Raw genomic sequence first — 13676 nt, 5'->3', positions numbered from 1 at the left:
GGTGATGGGATTCCTGTAATCACCTAGCAGTCAGCTGATTGGAAGAGGAGGGGAGAGTCATAGAGAATTGTGAATGAATGAGACAAAGAGAAACTCTTCCTGATCGATCTTGTGCTTAGCTTCACGACCTTGGCTCTGTGGTTCAAAAAAGTTTTACAGAGAAACAGGTGGAAAGGGTTGAGGTACTTGTTCTCAAGGGCCCATTATCTCATAATATATCCGTATGTGTGGGTACAAAAAAAAAAGTTGATGTAACAGCTAACAGCTTTCTGCCATAGCCGCCATTTAACAATGAAACTGCTGTGAAGGTCAGACTCACTAACTTGAACGCGCCCCACTGTGTCAACAAGCAAACACTTTGTCAGCACCACTTAACTCTACAGGACCCCGGCAGAATCAGTGTCGCACACTGAGCCAACATGTCTGTGATGTTAAATATGGCGTGCACAGGATCCCCCGTCTTTATTTAGCACCACGGCATGTTGCACTTAAGTAAGTCAATGTGCCATTGGTCGATATTACCAACACAAACCTGGAAATGCCACTGTCTCCTTCCTTAATGACTTCGCCCCTCTCCGACTCTCTCTGTGTCTCTGACATTAGTAAACACATTTCTCCAGCACTCAGTAACCTTTAGCGTCCACTCGTTTTCTAAAACACGTTCAGGGTCCCTGCTAGTTAACCTTTACCATTTTATGGAATATTTAGAGGAAACTGGCAGAACTATTGTGCTTTTCCAGCAGTAAAATTATAATTATGCCAGTAATGCTTATAATAATGAAAAATTTGAGATACATAGTAACTTAACTGTTAGGGTTAATTGACTTGCAATAGCTTTTATGCTCACAGCACATGAGGTTACATTTCAGCCATTTTTCATAAAAGGTAAACATATGGTTCATCTCCATAAGCTTGTTTAAATGCATCAACTGTTGCAGCCTTATTCTGCTGGAGACTACATATTTAGGGCCCGAGCACCGAACAGAGTGGGTGACAGTGCGGCCCTATTGAAATTGTAAGGATTATTATTATTAGGGCCCAAGCAACGAACAGCCAGTGAGACAATCCTTATTGAACATGTTATATTCTTTTTTTTAATTAATTTTTTCAGGCAAATGAATTTGCTTTTTGAGAGCTTTAACATGCTCAAATTTTTACCAAAATGTTTAGAAAATTAGAAAGTGGTGAAAATGTACATATTGAGTAATTTTCAATGGGTGTCGCAAAATGGCTCAGCGGTGTCCCCAGGAACACGTTCACATTGACCAATCTTCACAAAAATCGATACAGAAAGTGGTGAAAATGTACGTATTCTTGAGTAATTTTCATTTTTATTATTATTATTATTTATTGTTAAAGGAGACATTATGCCCATTTTACCACAAGTTGATATGGTTCCTTTGGGTCTTAATGAAATGTCTGTAACATTTTTTAGTCAAAATACCACAAAGATCATTTAAAACAGCAGCCTTTTTACCCTGTCTAAAACAGCCCTCCTCAGATTGACCTGTTTTGAGTGCCCCGCCCCCCCCCTCTCACCGCCCCGCTCCCCCCGTTACTCACACACACACACACATCCACTTTCACTATTCAATCTCTCCTTAGCATATGTAAGGTTGTTAAAATAATTTTAAGTCACTGTCCTACACATATATTTCTGTATTCGTTTGTTGTGTTTCTTCATTGAAGCTACAATTTTCAAACTACTACACCTTCTGATAAAGATGTACATTTATTTATATACATGCATTAGATATGTGTGTATACAGTATATAATTGTATGTGTATATTTATTCTTACAGGGCATATATTCTGAGCACGCGCGCACACAGACACACACAGACACACATAGCATATTTAAGGTTGTTCAAAACATTTTAAGTCACTGTCCTACACATATATTTCTGTATTCGTTTGTTGTGTTTCTTCATTGAAGCTAAAATTTTCAAACTTCTACACCTTCTGATAAAGATGTACATTTATTTAAATACATGCATTAGTTATGTGTGTATACAGTATATAATTGTATGTGTATATTTATTCATACAGGGCATATATTCTGAGCGTGGCACACACACACACACACACACACACACACACACACACACACACACACACACACACACACACACACACACACACACACAGACAAAGGGATGTGGGGGCTAGTTTTGGAGGCTGACGCCGGCCACACACCGGACGCGTTAGCGTCGCGTAAGCGTCGCGTGAGCGTCGCGTAAACGCTAGGCTGTCACACCGGACGCGTAAGCGTCGCGTAAGCGTCGCGTAAGCGTCGCGTAAGCGTCGCGTAAGCGTCGCGTAAGCGTCGCGTAGATCCCTAGCACGCTGGGGCCAGGCTGCACACCGGACACGCTGAACTCCGCGGCGGTCATCCTGCGATTCCTCTCCGTGATCACACATACAGCTGATATTTGTTATTAACTGAAACGGTGTCCGAGCATTTGTCCTTTTTAATGTTGTCTTTAAACAACACGGCCGAGGATCGTACAGCTCACTGTACTACTTCTCCACTTCAATTATTAATTTAATGTCATCCATCTTCAAGAACTTCTCCGCTGTTTGCTCAGTTCAATGTCGGGTGTCGAGGGTAAATTACGTATTCTCCACTCAAGCCTATGTGGAGACTACGTAGACACACACACACACACACACACACACACACACACACACACACACACACACACACACCCTCTCTCTTTCTATCTTTATGACTGCTTGTGTGTCTGTATGGAGGGGCAGAGGGGGACATTTAATAATGTGATTGGTAAAATTGGTAAAATTAAAACTCCAGGACAACAGAAGGGGAATACAAACTATGGGATGCATATTTTATCATTTTTATAATATAAAATATGTCCCCAATATCGTTTAAAATCATTTTTCACTGTGTTTCCCGGAGCGCTACGCTCGCGTCAAGCGCAAAAAATAGACTCGACGCCGAAACGATCGCTGCACGACGCGAGGCACTTTTGGTGCAGCGCTGCACTTCAGCGTCCGGTGTGGCCGGCACAAGGGATTAACGTGGGAGTGGATGGGAGCCAGCTGTTATTTAAGGCATGACGGTGCGCCTACGCGACGCTAACGCGACGCTAACGCGTCCGGTGTGTGGCCGGCCTAACACTGCTGCAACTTTTGCGGTGAAATGCACTTAAAACCCCGGGTATGAGTCCATTTAAAAGCGAGCCACAAAAGTTATAAGGCGCAGCTCTCTCCCCCCCTCCTCCTCCACCGCTTCGCCACCCGGGCATCACAGGAGAGGCTGTCCGCTGAGCGAGCGCCAAAGCACGGGTACAAGCCCCAGACCGGGGGGGGGGGGGGGGGTCCTAGAACACGTTCCGGTGCTATTTTCTAACAAAGACAGACACACACAGAAGCTAGCGTTAGCTCGCTGCTGCGACACGTCCAACAAGTCACATCCAGCTGAGGTAGCAGAGGCACAGCATCAACACAGCGAAGCAGCTCTGTGCTTTTATTCAGCCTTTCCCGAGTCCCACTTGATGCCTGCACGTTTGAATCAGAACTGATATCTATAATTGTGTGAATTTTGTTGCAGCTTAAGTGGATGTAAGGAGACTGTTTGGTCTTGGCCGAGGTATGAATGTATTAATACTCCACGAAGAGCATCTTAATCCACAACTACAACAAAAGGCAACAACCCAGCTGCTGTCGATAATGCAGCCCCTCCAGAGAGATAAAAAACACACTCCATCTGAGCATTGGAACAAGACTTTTATTTTTTTTTTTAAAAGAAAGAAATGAAACAGACATATTCAAATTCAAAGAGAAAACCAAGTAAGAAGGAAATCTTATCACAATCAATAAAAAAAAAAACAAGTTACTGTCAATTTTAGCAAGTCTGGCACATAAGGGATATGGAAATATGTTCCGTGGAGAAATATTTCCATATCCCTTATAGTGTGCAAATTACTGTCCGTATCTGCAAAGGGTTGTGTGTCACTGTCCAGAGCTGCAAGATTTGTTGACTATGCGTCCATTTCTCTCCATCATGCATGCTAAAGCACATTCATGGATGTGTGAGGTAATGATAATCAATCTCAGCATAATTTTCAAAACTGTGTTTCCCTCTTTCAAATGGTAAAATTGAAGTTAATGTGTTGCAGTTGCAATGGGGAGGACGTAATCAGCAAGGCGGCGGGACAACCATTGGGCAGGAGGTTGATCAAGTCAACAGCCTCCTCTCCCGAGAAGATTTGTTCCAAGTAGTGGTGCACCGATGTATTGGCCCGTACATCGGTAGCGGCCGATATTTGCCTCGTTTACTGCCATCGGCGCATCGGTAATAAACTTTACTTTCACAGATGGCATTGGCTGATGTTCATTGGTATGTTTTCTGCAGCCTGCCAATCTGGCATCCAGATTATATCCCTAGGTGGTGGTACACTCACACACCAAGAAGGCCACATGCCAATGCAACAAGGAAGTGGGCTTGTGATGTTACTGTATGACTTTTGGTAACAACAGATTCTTGATCTTGAAAAACTGCGCACTCTGGGGCACAGAGCCATACTTTTCCACTCTAAACCAGGGAAAAAGCCGTCAACCTGGGTGACACGTGCTGCATCCAAAATGGAAGCTTTCAGATCAGACGGAAAAATGCCTAGACCCTATATGAGGTGGTAATCCATGGTAAATCTAATTTGTAATAATTTGAAATCTCAACAAATCGCTCAATCTACTGCAAAAACTCAAAGACCACATTCAAAGCATAGATAAAATAAATTTTGTATGCACCACAAAACATGACTCTGATTGATGTGTCTTTGTTCAATTGAGGTTGGAGTAACCAGGATCCCTCAACCCACCATCATCCCTGCAAACCAGCCCCCCACCATCAAGCCACCCATTTCTGTCCTCAACAAGCCCTCTATCAGTTCTGCCAACCAGCCACCCACCACCCGCTTCTTCCCTCAACTACCCCTCCACTAGTTCTGCCAACCACCATTCAACCAACCGCTTCTGCCCTCAACTACCCCTCCTCCAGTTCTGCCAACCAGCCTCCAAGTGATATGTTGAATCAGCGTATGTTTCGCTGACATTTCACACATCCAGCTTCAGATACAGAGATGTGTATGATTATTGTAGTATGACTTAAGTGTTATACAAGTAAGTAATACGTAGGTCAGAGTAACTAAACTTGGAAATCGTCATAAAAGGTGAAAAGAAAAATCACCAAATTGTGATTAATGTTGGTGAACTTTGTTTCTACAATTGTCATTTCATTGAAACATTTTTCGTTTTTTTCCGTAGGTCTGATCATTTGGTTGTTGATTGTGAAGCGGAAGCTGCCAGGGTCATCACCGAGAGAGCCAAAGGGGGTGGGGTTAATACTAATTTCTCTGAGAGTCCAGTCTTTGGACTGTAGAGCTTCTGAACCCTTTATTTGTGATGGTTCTGTGTCTTTTACAGGTAAAGCTGAGGATCAGCGTCCAGTTAGGATACTGCGAGACACTGCTTGCTCATAGTCAATTATCCTCTCCGGAGTTCTGCCTTTAAGTGGTCATTCTGATGTATGTGCAGTGGTAAGGGGTATTGAAATGGGTTGTGTGCCCGCCCCGCTGGAACAGATTCATGTGAAGTCAGGGGTTTTTCACGCAGGGTGTCCGTTGATGTTACCCCATTAATGGTATTGACTTAATCATGGGAAATGATATAGCAGGAGGTAAAGTTTACCCAATTCCCGTGATTAATATTCCCATCCCTGATACTGAGGATTTAGCCACAAATCAGCCTTGTGTTTTGTAGCAAGTGTTTTAACTAGAGCTCAGGCCCATGATGTTAAGTTGGCTGACTCTACAAAGTTAAAGTTAATAGTTCAAAGTCAGCCATACTATTTCTGAATGAGCATGAAAGACAAGACCCAAAAGTAGTTACCCCCTTTTTAGCTACCCAGGAGGGATTTACATATTTAGAAATCAAAATAGTCCCGGAAATTGAGAATATAGTCTCTCTCAACTATGATCCCATAGTACAATCCACAAGCAAATCTTTGAGTAGGTGGATGTCAATGCCGATCTCTGTTAGGTCGTATTAATATAATTAAAATGTCAATCCTCCCTAAATTCCTTTATTTATTTCAATCGATCCCTCTCCCACTTTCACAAACTTTTTTCTGTAAACTTAGGAAATTGCTCTCAAATTTTGTATAGAATAACAGGCGTCCAAGACTGCGGCTCTCCTTACTGTACCTTCCCTACGACAGAGGGGGGCTTCAGCTACCTAACCTACAATGGTACTATTGGGCAGCACAGCTGCGCACAGCTATGTTTTATTTCTCCTCTGACCCCCCCCGCATGGATAGCTATTGAACGCACTGCAACATACGGTTTACCTCTTCAATCATATATGTATTCTGCTCCTATTAAGACACTCAAGAAACAGACAAAAAATCCATTTGTTAAGAATACCCTCTCTGTGTGGCATGAAGTGCATGCTTATATAAGGGATGCACCCAAACTCTCCCAATACTCCCCGATATGGGGCAATGACAGCTTTGTTCCTGGTAAAGCTGATGGTGGATTCAAACAATGGGCGAATAAAGGTTTGAGCAAAATAGCTGATTTATATGTAGAAGGAAAACTAATGACTTTTGATCAGCTGGTTCATAGATATGGCATCCCTAGAAAACATTACTTTAAATATCTACAGTTAAGAAGCTTCATAACATCACAGACCCACAGCTTAGAGGAGCCCCCCCTCTCAGATACAGAGAATATTACTGTGAATAGTGGAAATAGTCGAAAACAAATGGCATTATTGTATACTATGCTGAGATCCAAATCCAAATACACCTCACACTCTAGACTTAATGCCTGGAGGGACGATCTACGAGTAGATATCACTGAGGATGAGTGGAAAAATACTTGCTTTAAAGCACAAACGCAGACAATAAACACTGCATTGAAACTGTTACAGTATAAATGGCTGTTCAGGACATATGTCAAACCTGTGAAACTCAATAAGTTTAACCCTGACATTCCTGATAATTGTCCTAGATGCAATGTTTATGTTGGCACACTGTTGCAATGTATGTGGGAATCCCCAAAAATTCAGTTGTTTTGGAAGAATACAGTTAACCTGGTCTCACGTATAGCTGCCATAGAGGTCCCTCTTGAGGCAAAGTTCTGTATATTAGCTATCTATCCTAATCACTTTGTACCAAGCCGAAAGACAGCACCTTTGATTAACTTGTGTATGCTTCAAGCCAGGAGAGTGATCGCTTTGAGATGGAAGAGTATGGACAGTCCTACAACTGCAATGTGGCTAGGGGAAATGGCTTCGTGCCTTGCCTTGGAGAAATTAACATATGTGGTCAGAGGGAAAAACAGTAAATTCAAGGAAATATGGGACACCATCATGCAATTTTTGGAAAGCGACCAAGTGGAAATTAATGAGTGAAACAGACTAAAATAGCAGCGCCTAATGGGACACATATTATTTGTAACTAACTAATATTATGAACAAGAGAACGTTATTTTATCTAGGCTTTTGATTTGATTGAATGGAATTTAATTTATTTGTATTTGTATAATTATGTCTTTATGTACTTCAATTTATTCTTATATTTTATATATGTATATATATATATATATTATTAGTATTTGATTTAATCTTATTTTAAGTTATTTGATTTCTGCCTCTTTTTCTTTACCCTGAGTGTTTGATTGTGGGGTGGAGGGTGTTCATAAACGTTTGTATGTTTATAAATGTTTGAATGTATGTTTCTTATATGTAAAACTCAATAAATATATTGTTAAAAAAAAAAAAAGTAAAGTAAAGACTATATTTGTTTCTGTTCTGTCTGAGAAAGAAGTGCCCTCTGATGGTGCAGGAAGCTGCTCTTTGGAGAAGCCTCTGAAGGTAACAGAATCTTTGTCTGATTCTGCTGTACCGTTGCCGCTACCTCGTGAGGCTCATGGCTGTTTCCCTGGAGGAGAAATTCATGGCCCAGTGTTATTAATCACAACTGACTTAAAGCAATTGGGTTAGTCTAACCTGTTTATTTGATTAAACTTAATTGAATTGCGTGTTGATAATTTAAGTAATTCAATCAAGTTGGTCCAGCTAATTTATATGTACAGTGGGGTAGCTGACGCGCTATCACGTGGGTGAGACCATACCAATTGTAAAAAAGTGTTATGATTGGTAAGGTATGTGATCAATTAACTGGCAGGAGTTTTCTTATGGGAGGGGGTGTTACGTGCTGTGTCTTGTTTTTCTCTCTCATCTCCTCCGGCGGGTGCTCTGGCAGCACCTCCACTCTGGCATCAGGGTATGGCCAATGTAACCCTAAGCAGAGTGTCAGCTGTCGCCAGTGGGCAAAGCAGCAGTTTGGTAGAGACTGTGTGGATGTCAGAAGGGCAGACTTTTCCAAGGACTGCAGTGGACAAAAGTTATTGCCAAAGGACTCAGGACAATTCATCCGTACTGCAGCTTTGGCTTCAAAAGACACTGTGTGAAAACCCTGTTGCAAGTCTGCTGGAGTAGTTCTGGAAACTAAACTGCCCCGGACTGTATGTCTGGAGTCTTTGGTAAGAATTCCACAAAAAGGTAATTGAATCTGGTTGCACGGATGAAGCCCCAACAAAAGACGTTTTGGAAACAATATCGTCAAGCCAAAGACAGCTGTATAGACTTCATTCCAATGAGATTTTAAGTCTCCAAAAAATCTTTGCCGAACAACAACATAGAGACAATCAGGTTTTACAGGAGGTCCTCATGCAGCCTAAAGAAGAGATGCTATGCTCAAAGAAGACTCTCTCAATATTTTATAAAAAAGGTGTAGGAATGACATTATCTCCTTTGATGAAACAGGAAGTGTGATCCGTAAAGAAACTTTGAAGGGTGCGTCACCACTTCCTGTTGCATCATATGTAACATGTGACCACACCACAGCATCTGTGACCTACTTCCTGCAAGTGTTTCAGACTGATCTTGTCAGGATGTACAGGGGGAGATCCAACAAAAGGCCTGTGATGATAGTCTGTGATGGCTCTAAGGTACTTCTGCAATCACTTGTAATGACATTTTGCAAGTTAAGTCTGGGAGACTCATTGCAGAAGTACTACAGAATTACTGGACAACACCCCACTGAAAAGATCGACCTGCCCATTCTTCATCAATGTCTCAGTAACATCATGAAGAATGCCAAGAACCTCTGCAATAAACAGTATGTATTATTGTATCATAAATAACAATACATTTATACATTAATTACTGATGATAATAAAATTTGTTATTTATACTGTGTTTCTAGGAATGCAAAAACTACAATCTAGCAATGCACACATTTGGCCTACTCGCATGAAGTTCAAGTCATAAAGACATGGATGAAGTTCTTCTGAGTACGACTGTACTCTTCTGCAGTCCTTGCACTGGAAAGAACATTCCAAAGCACTTTTAAAACCTCCATGTCTTGATGGAAAAAAGAGGGACCTTGGAAATGGATGATGAACAAATTGTCCTGGAAGACTACAAGGTAATATTGGCAATTATATCTATGGTACTACTGCAGAGGCAGATTACCCATAGTAAGGATTTTTTGTTGTAAACACTTTCAATCAACATTTAGCTTTTATAAACTAGTATTAACACCGTTTTCATACATTGTTGTGAGCTCACTATTTTTGCAAGATTGATTCACAGCTTACTTACCATTACTTTTACAAAATTTTCTGTCAACTCGAAATATGGCAAACATATTTTTACCACTACATGATCACAAGAGCGCATCACTTTGTAGTACCTACTGTGCATAACAAACTGCTACCACATGTCAAACTGGAGCTGGCTCTACACTTGGACCTGAAGCCTGCAAACAACGTGTCCGTTTCATTTCTGTCCTTTCCCCTATTTTAGGGGCGTAACACGATTTCAACAATAACGATGATACCTCCTGATTCAGTTCCACTCATTCAAAGAGCCTTTGTTCAGCCTGTGTTTGTCTTTTAAGGCTCATTGGTAGAGAATCTATATTCTGGTTGTTAGAATTGTTGTTGTATGTTTGTAATAAAACCTGCTGTGTAAGAATTTAAAAAGTATATATATTTGGTTAATTGAATTCATTTAATAAATTTTAGTACATAAATGCAGTCAACCAGACGGTTTATCTGGTGGATGCTGCACCAGGCTCCAATGAGGAAGACGACTTGGCAGGCGAATTGTTATGGTTCCACCAAGTCAGAAACGTCATGCTTGAGTGCGAATGAGCTTCCTTATCAGTCTCTCGTCACTATGAAATGGGAGTCCTGGCCCACCCCCCCTACACTCATTATAGATACGATATTTGCCAAAACACTTCACTTTGTTTTTGCAAACCTCAGATACACCTGGAAAAGCTAGCTAGCAGCATGAAGCAAATTAAGAACTCAAGATGCGCTGTGGTAATGCCGAGTTTTAAATAATGCATATGCTTTTAAAATAAACACTTTGTCATTACTTGGCCTGAATGTTTTTAAATGCACATCCAAACTATTCCATCTGTCAGACATGAGCATTATTATTATTGTAGGTTACATATAAATGTATCTAAAATAGAAAATAAAGCTTTAAATGAACTTTTACAGTTATGTGTTGGTCACCATCCAGTTTGTTCTGCAATTAAATCACCTCGTATACGTGAAACATGTGTGGGACGGGGACTTGCAGGAACAATTTCTCAGCACGAGAGAGCTCCCTACTACTACGACTGCAGTGGACATTTTAAGCTCCATGGACTTGTATTTGAGTTCAGTGAGACTAAGCTGGGACATGTGCATCGGTATCACAACTGATGGCGCTGCCTGCATGACAGAAAAAAAACTGAGGTTTGGAGAATACTTGAGAAAGCGCAGAATGCAACTTGGAACCATTGTTTTTTTTGCATGGAATTAAATCAAAAACACAACTCAAAAGAAACAAACTGAAAATAAAGTAAAAAACTGAAAAATACGTGATCGTGTCACTGTGTTGCGTGCCTCCTGACGACAGTTCGACCCTCTTGGGTTTTCTTCAGGTCTTACTAGGCACGTGAAAAAGCAAAATATTTCTATCTGAGCTGTGAGGTCCATCCACTACAACGTTCAGAGCTAGAGTGAGTGAGGAGACTGAGGGCTCCTCTTTTTATAGGCTGCCTCTCACAGACGCCTCCCCCTTGTCTATTCCACTGTGATCCTTTAATTATATAACTGTGAATAAAAATAAACGTATTTATATATATTATCATTCATGATACCATGTATCTATGAATATATTATATTTGATTATATTTAAGTGATAAAATAAAATTGTGACTAAACGAATTTCATATCGATAAACTGTGATTGTTTTAACTCACATATCAAATTACATGTTATTAATTTGAGTTGTGTACATCCATATATTGTTGTTGTAATAAATCATGTTGTTACTACTACTTTGTGACGTCTATGAATTGTCTTTTTTTTATAACTGAACTGTGACTTGTGATTTTAAGTGAATTTCGTATAGATAAACTAATTGTTTTAACTTACGTATCAAATTACATATTTATTTCCGTATTATTTGAGTTGTCTACATCCATGTATTATTTTTGTGATACATCATGTTTTTATTACTACTTCGTAACATCCACGAATTGTCTTTTTTTCAATAGTCTGTGATTTGTGAGTTTCTTTCTTGTTCTTGCGAGTAAATGAATATATATGTGTGTATTTATTATTTTTGATCAGTGTAATTTGGAGAATATGTTGTACAGAATATCTGGACATAGATAAACACTGTAGTTCTCAAGTTAGAAGGTCTTAGGTTAAGGCAAAGGTCCATAGTGGTTAGGGTTAGGGCCAGTATCAATGGTTAGGTTTTAGGCAGAGAGAACGTGGGTTAGGTTTAGGCAATTGTAGAAGAGACTTAGGTTTAGGCATGTGTTAAACATGGTTAGGGTTAAGGCAATAGGCCATGGCCAGTCTTATTTAGTTTAGTTCAGACATAGGTTTAGGCAAGGGTCCATACTGGTTAGGGCAAGAGTCTAATGTTAGGTTTAGGAAGAGAGCATGTGTGAGTTAGGTTTAGGCAATAATAGAGTAGGTTTAGCCTGAAGAATATTATTCAATAGGAAGAAATAATGGAGTTGCAAAACAGCTATCAGTGGAATGGCCATGGCTCCTAAGTGTCCACTGTGCTGCACATAGGCTAGCTCTAGCCTGTAAGGATGCATCTGAAGAGGTGCCTTACATGGCTACATTCAGAGACCACTTGGAACAACGGCACCTGTACTTCAGAAACAGTGCAACCGCTCTGCTTCTCTGAAAGCCGCTGCAGGTCTCTCGGTGTGTGTGAGCTGAAAGTGAAGGTAAATAAGTTATGCCTCAAATAAATTGACATATATGATTACTTTACTTGCATTTATATACATTTTTTGAAACCAGCAGTTTTTTTCTGTCATTGACTAGCAAGTAAAGGACACACGGTGGCTCTCCCAACATGAAGCAGTGAAAAACCTCCTTAGAAATATAAGTGCTGTACTGGGTGCCTTGGAAGAGGAAGTAGAGACACGCAAATGTCCTACTGCTAAGGGACTGCATTCATTCCTTGCCACCTATCGCTGGCCCTAAGCTCTTCCAAAAGGAGGATGTCATGTTCCTGGCAATCAAAGAGCAGGTAACTTAAATAACTCAGCTCAACTGCTATGTTTTATCTTCATGTTTATTTTGCACAAACATAGGGTACCACAATTAATCTTTTCACATGAGTCAATATGCTTATTTTCCCAGGTCCCTGTCACCGTGGCCTTATTAAAGGGCATAAAAGATTCTGGTGGCTCAAATCTGAGTAAGTTGACCCAAATTTTGGATGACCCTTGAGGATTTGGGGCATTCTGCATCTCTGCTGAACAGGAGAGAGGGAGAAGAGGGGATGATGCAGGAGACAGACAGCAGTACTGGCAAAGATTTCAAACACAGGTATGATTATGTGGCTTATGGCTGACTTTACAGATGTAACTTCAATTTAGTTGTTGCAAAGTTTAATTTATACTAATAGTTTACTGACATTTTTCATGTGTTTGATCAGGTGATGGATCCATTTTTGGGTGGCCTCATTGCCCATCTCAAGGTTGGAATCGTGGCTACATTTGGGATACTCGGTCCTCAAGCAGCTACACTCCCTTGCGACCCTGCACACACAAAACTGAGGATACTGGCAGAGAAGTTTTGTTCCTGTGTCGATTCTAGCACAGTCCTCAAAGAATGGGCCTCTTTCAAGGAGCAAGTGGTCGCTCGTCCACTCAAGGTTACTTAAAAATGTGACATTTTTACGAACACTATACTGTATATACTGTGGGCCATACTGTCCTCAAAATATGAGGAGTTTGGTGACCTGTACCCAACTATGAGCCTGCTGGCTTCCATTGCCCTGACGGTCCCGGTCAGGGTGTAAACTGTGAGAGGGACTTCTCAACCATGAACAGGGTAATAAATACTTTTCACAATTTGGATTGCTGCTTTAAGCTATCACTATTTTAAGCTATCAGCTATCACTTTTAAAGCCTAACAGTTAATGTCGTTGCAGGTCAAGACAAACATTCGCATTACATTACATGTCATTTGGCTGACGCTTTTGTCCAAAGCTACTTACAATTAGTACACTCATCATTTATGAGGGGCCATTTAGGGGTTCAGTAT

The sequence above is a fragment of the Limanda limanda genome, chromosome 12 (genome assembly GCF_963576545.1).
Source record: "Limanda limanda chromosome 12, fLimLim1.1, whole genome shotgun sequence".
Taxonomy (NCBI): domain Eukaryota; kingdom Metazoa; phylum Chordata; class Actinopteri; order Pleuronectiformes; family Pleuronectidae; genus Limanda; species Limanda limanda.
This window is presented reverse-complemented; position numbering follows the sequence as displayed.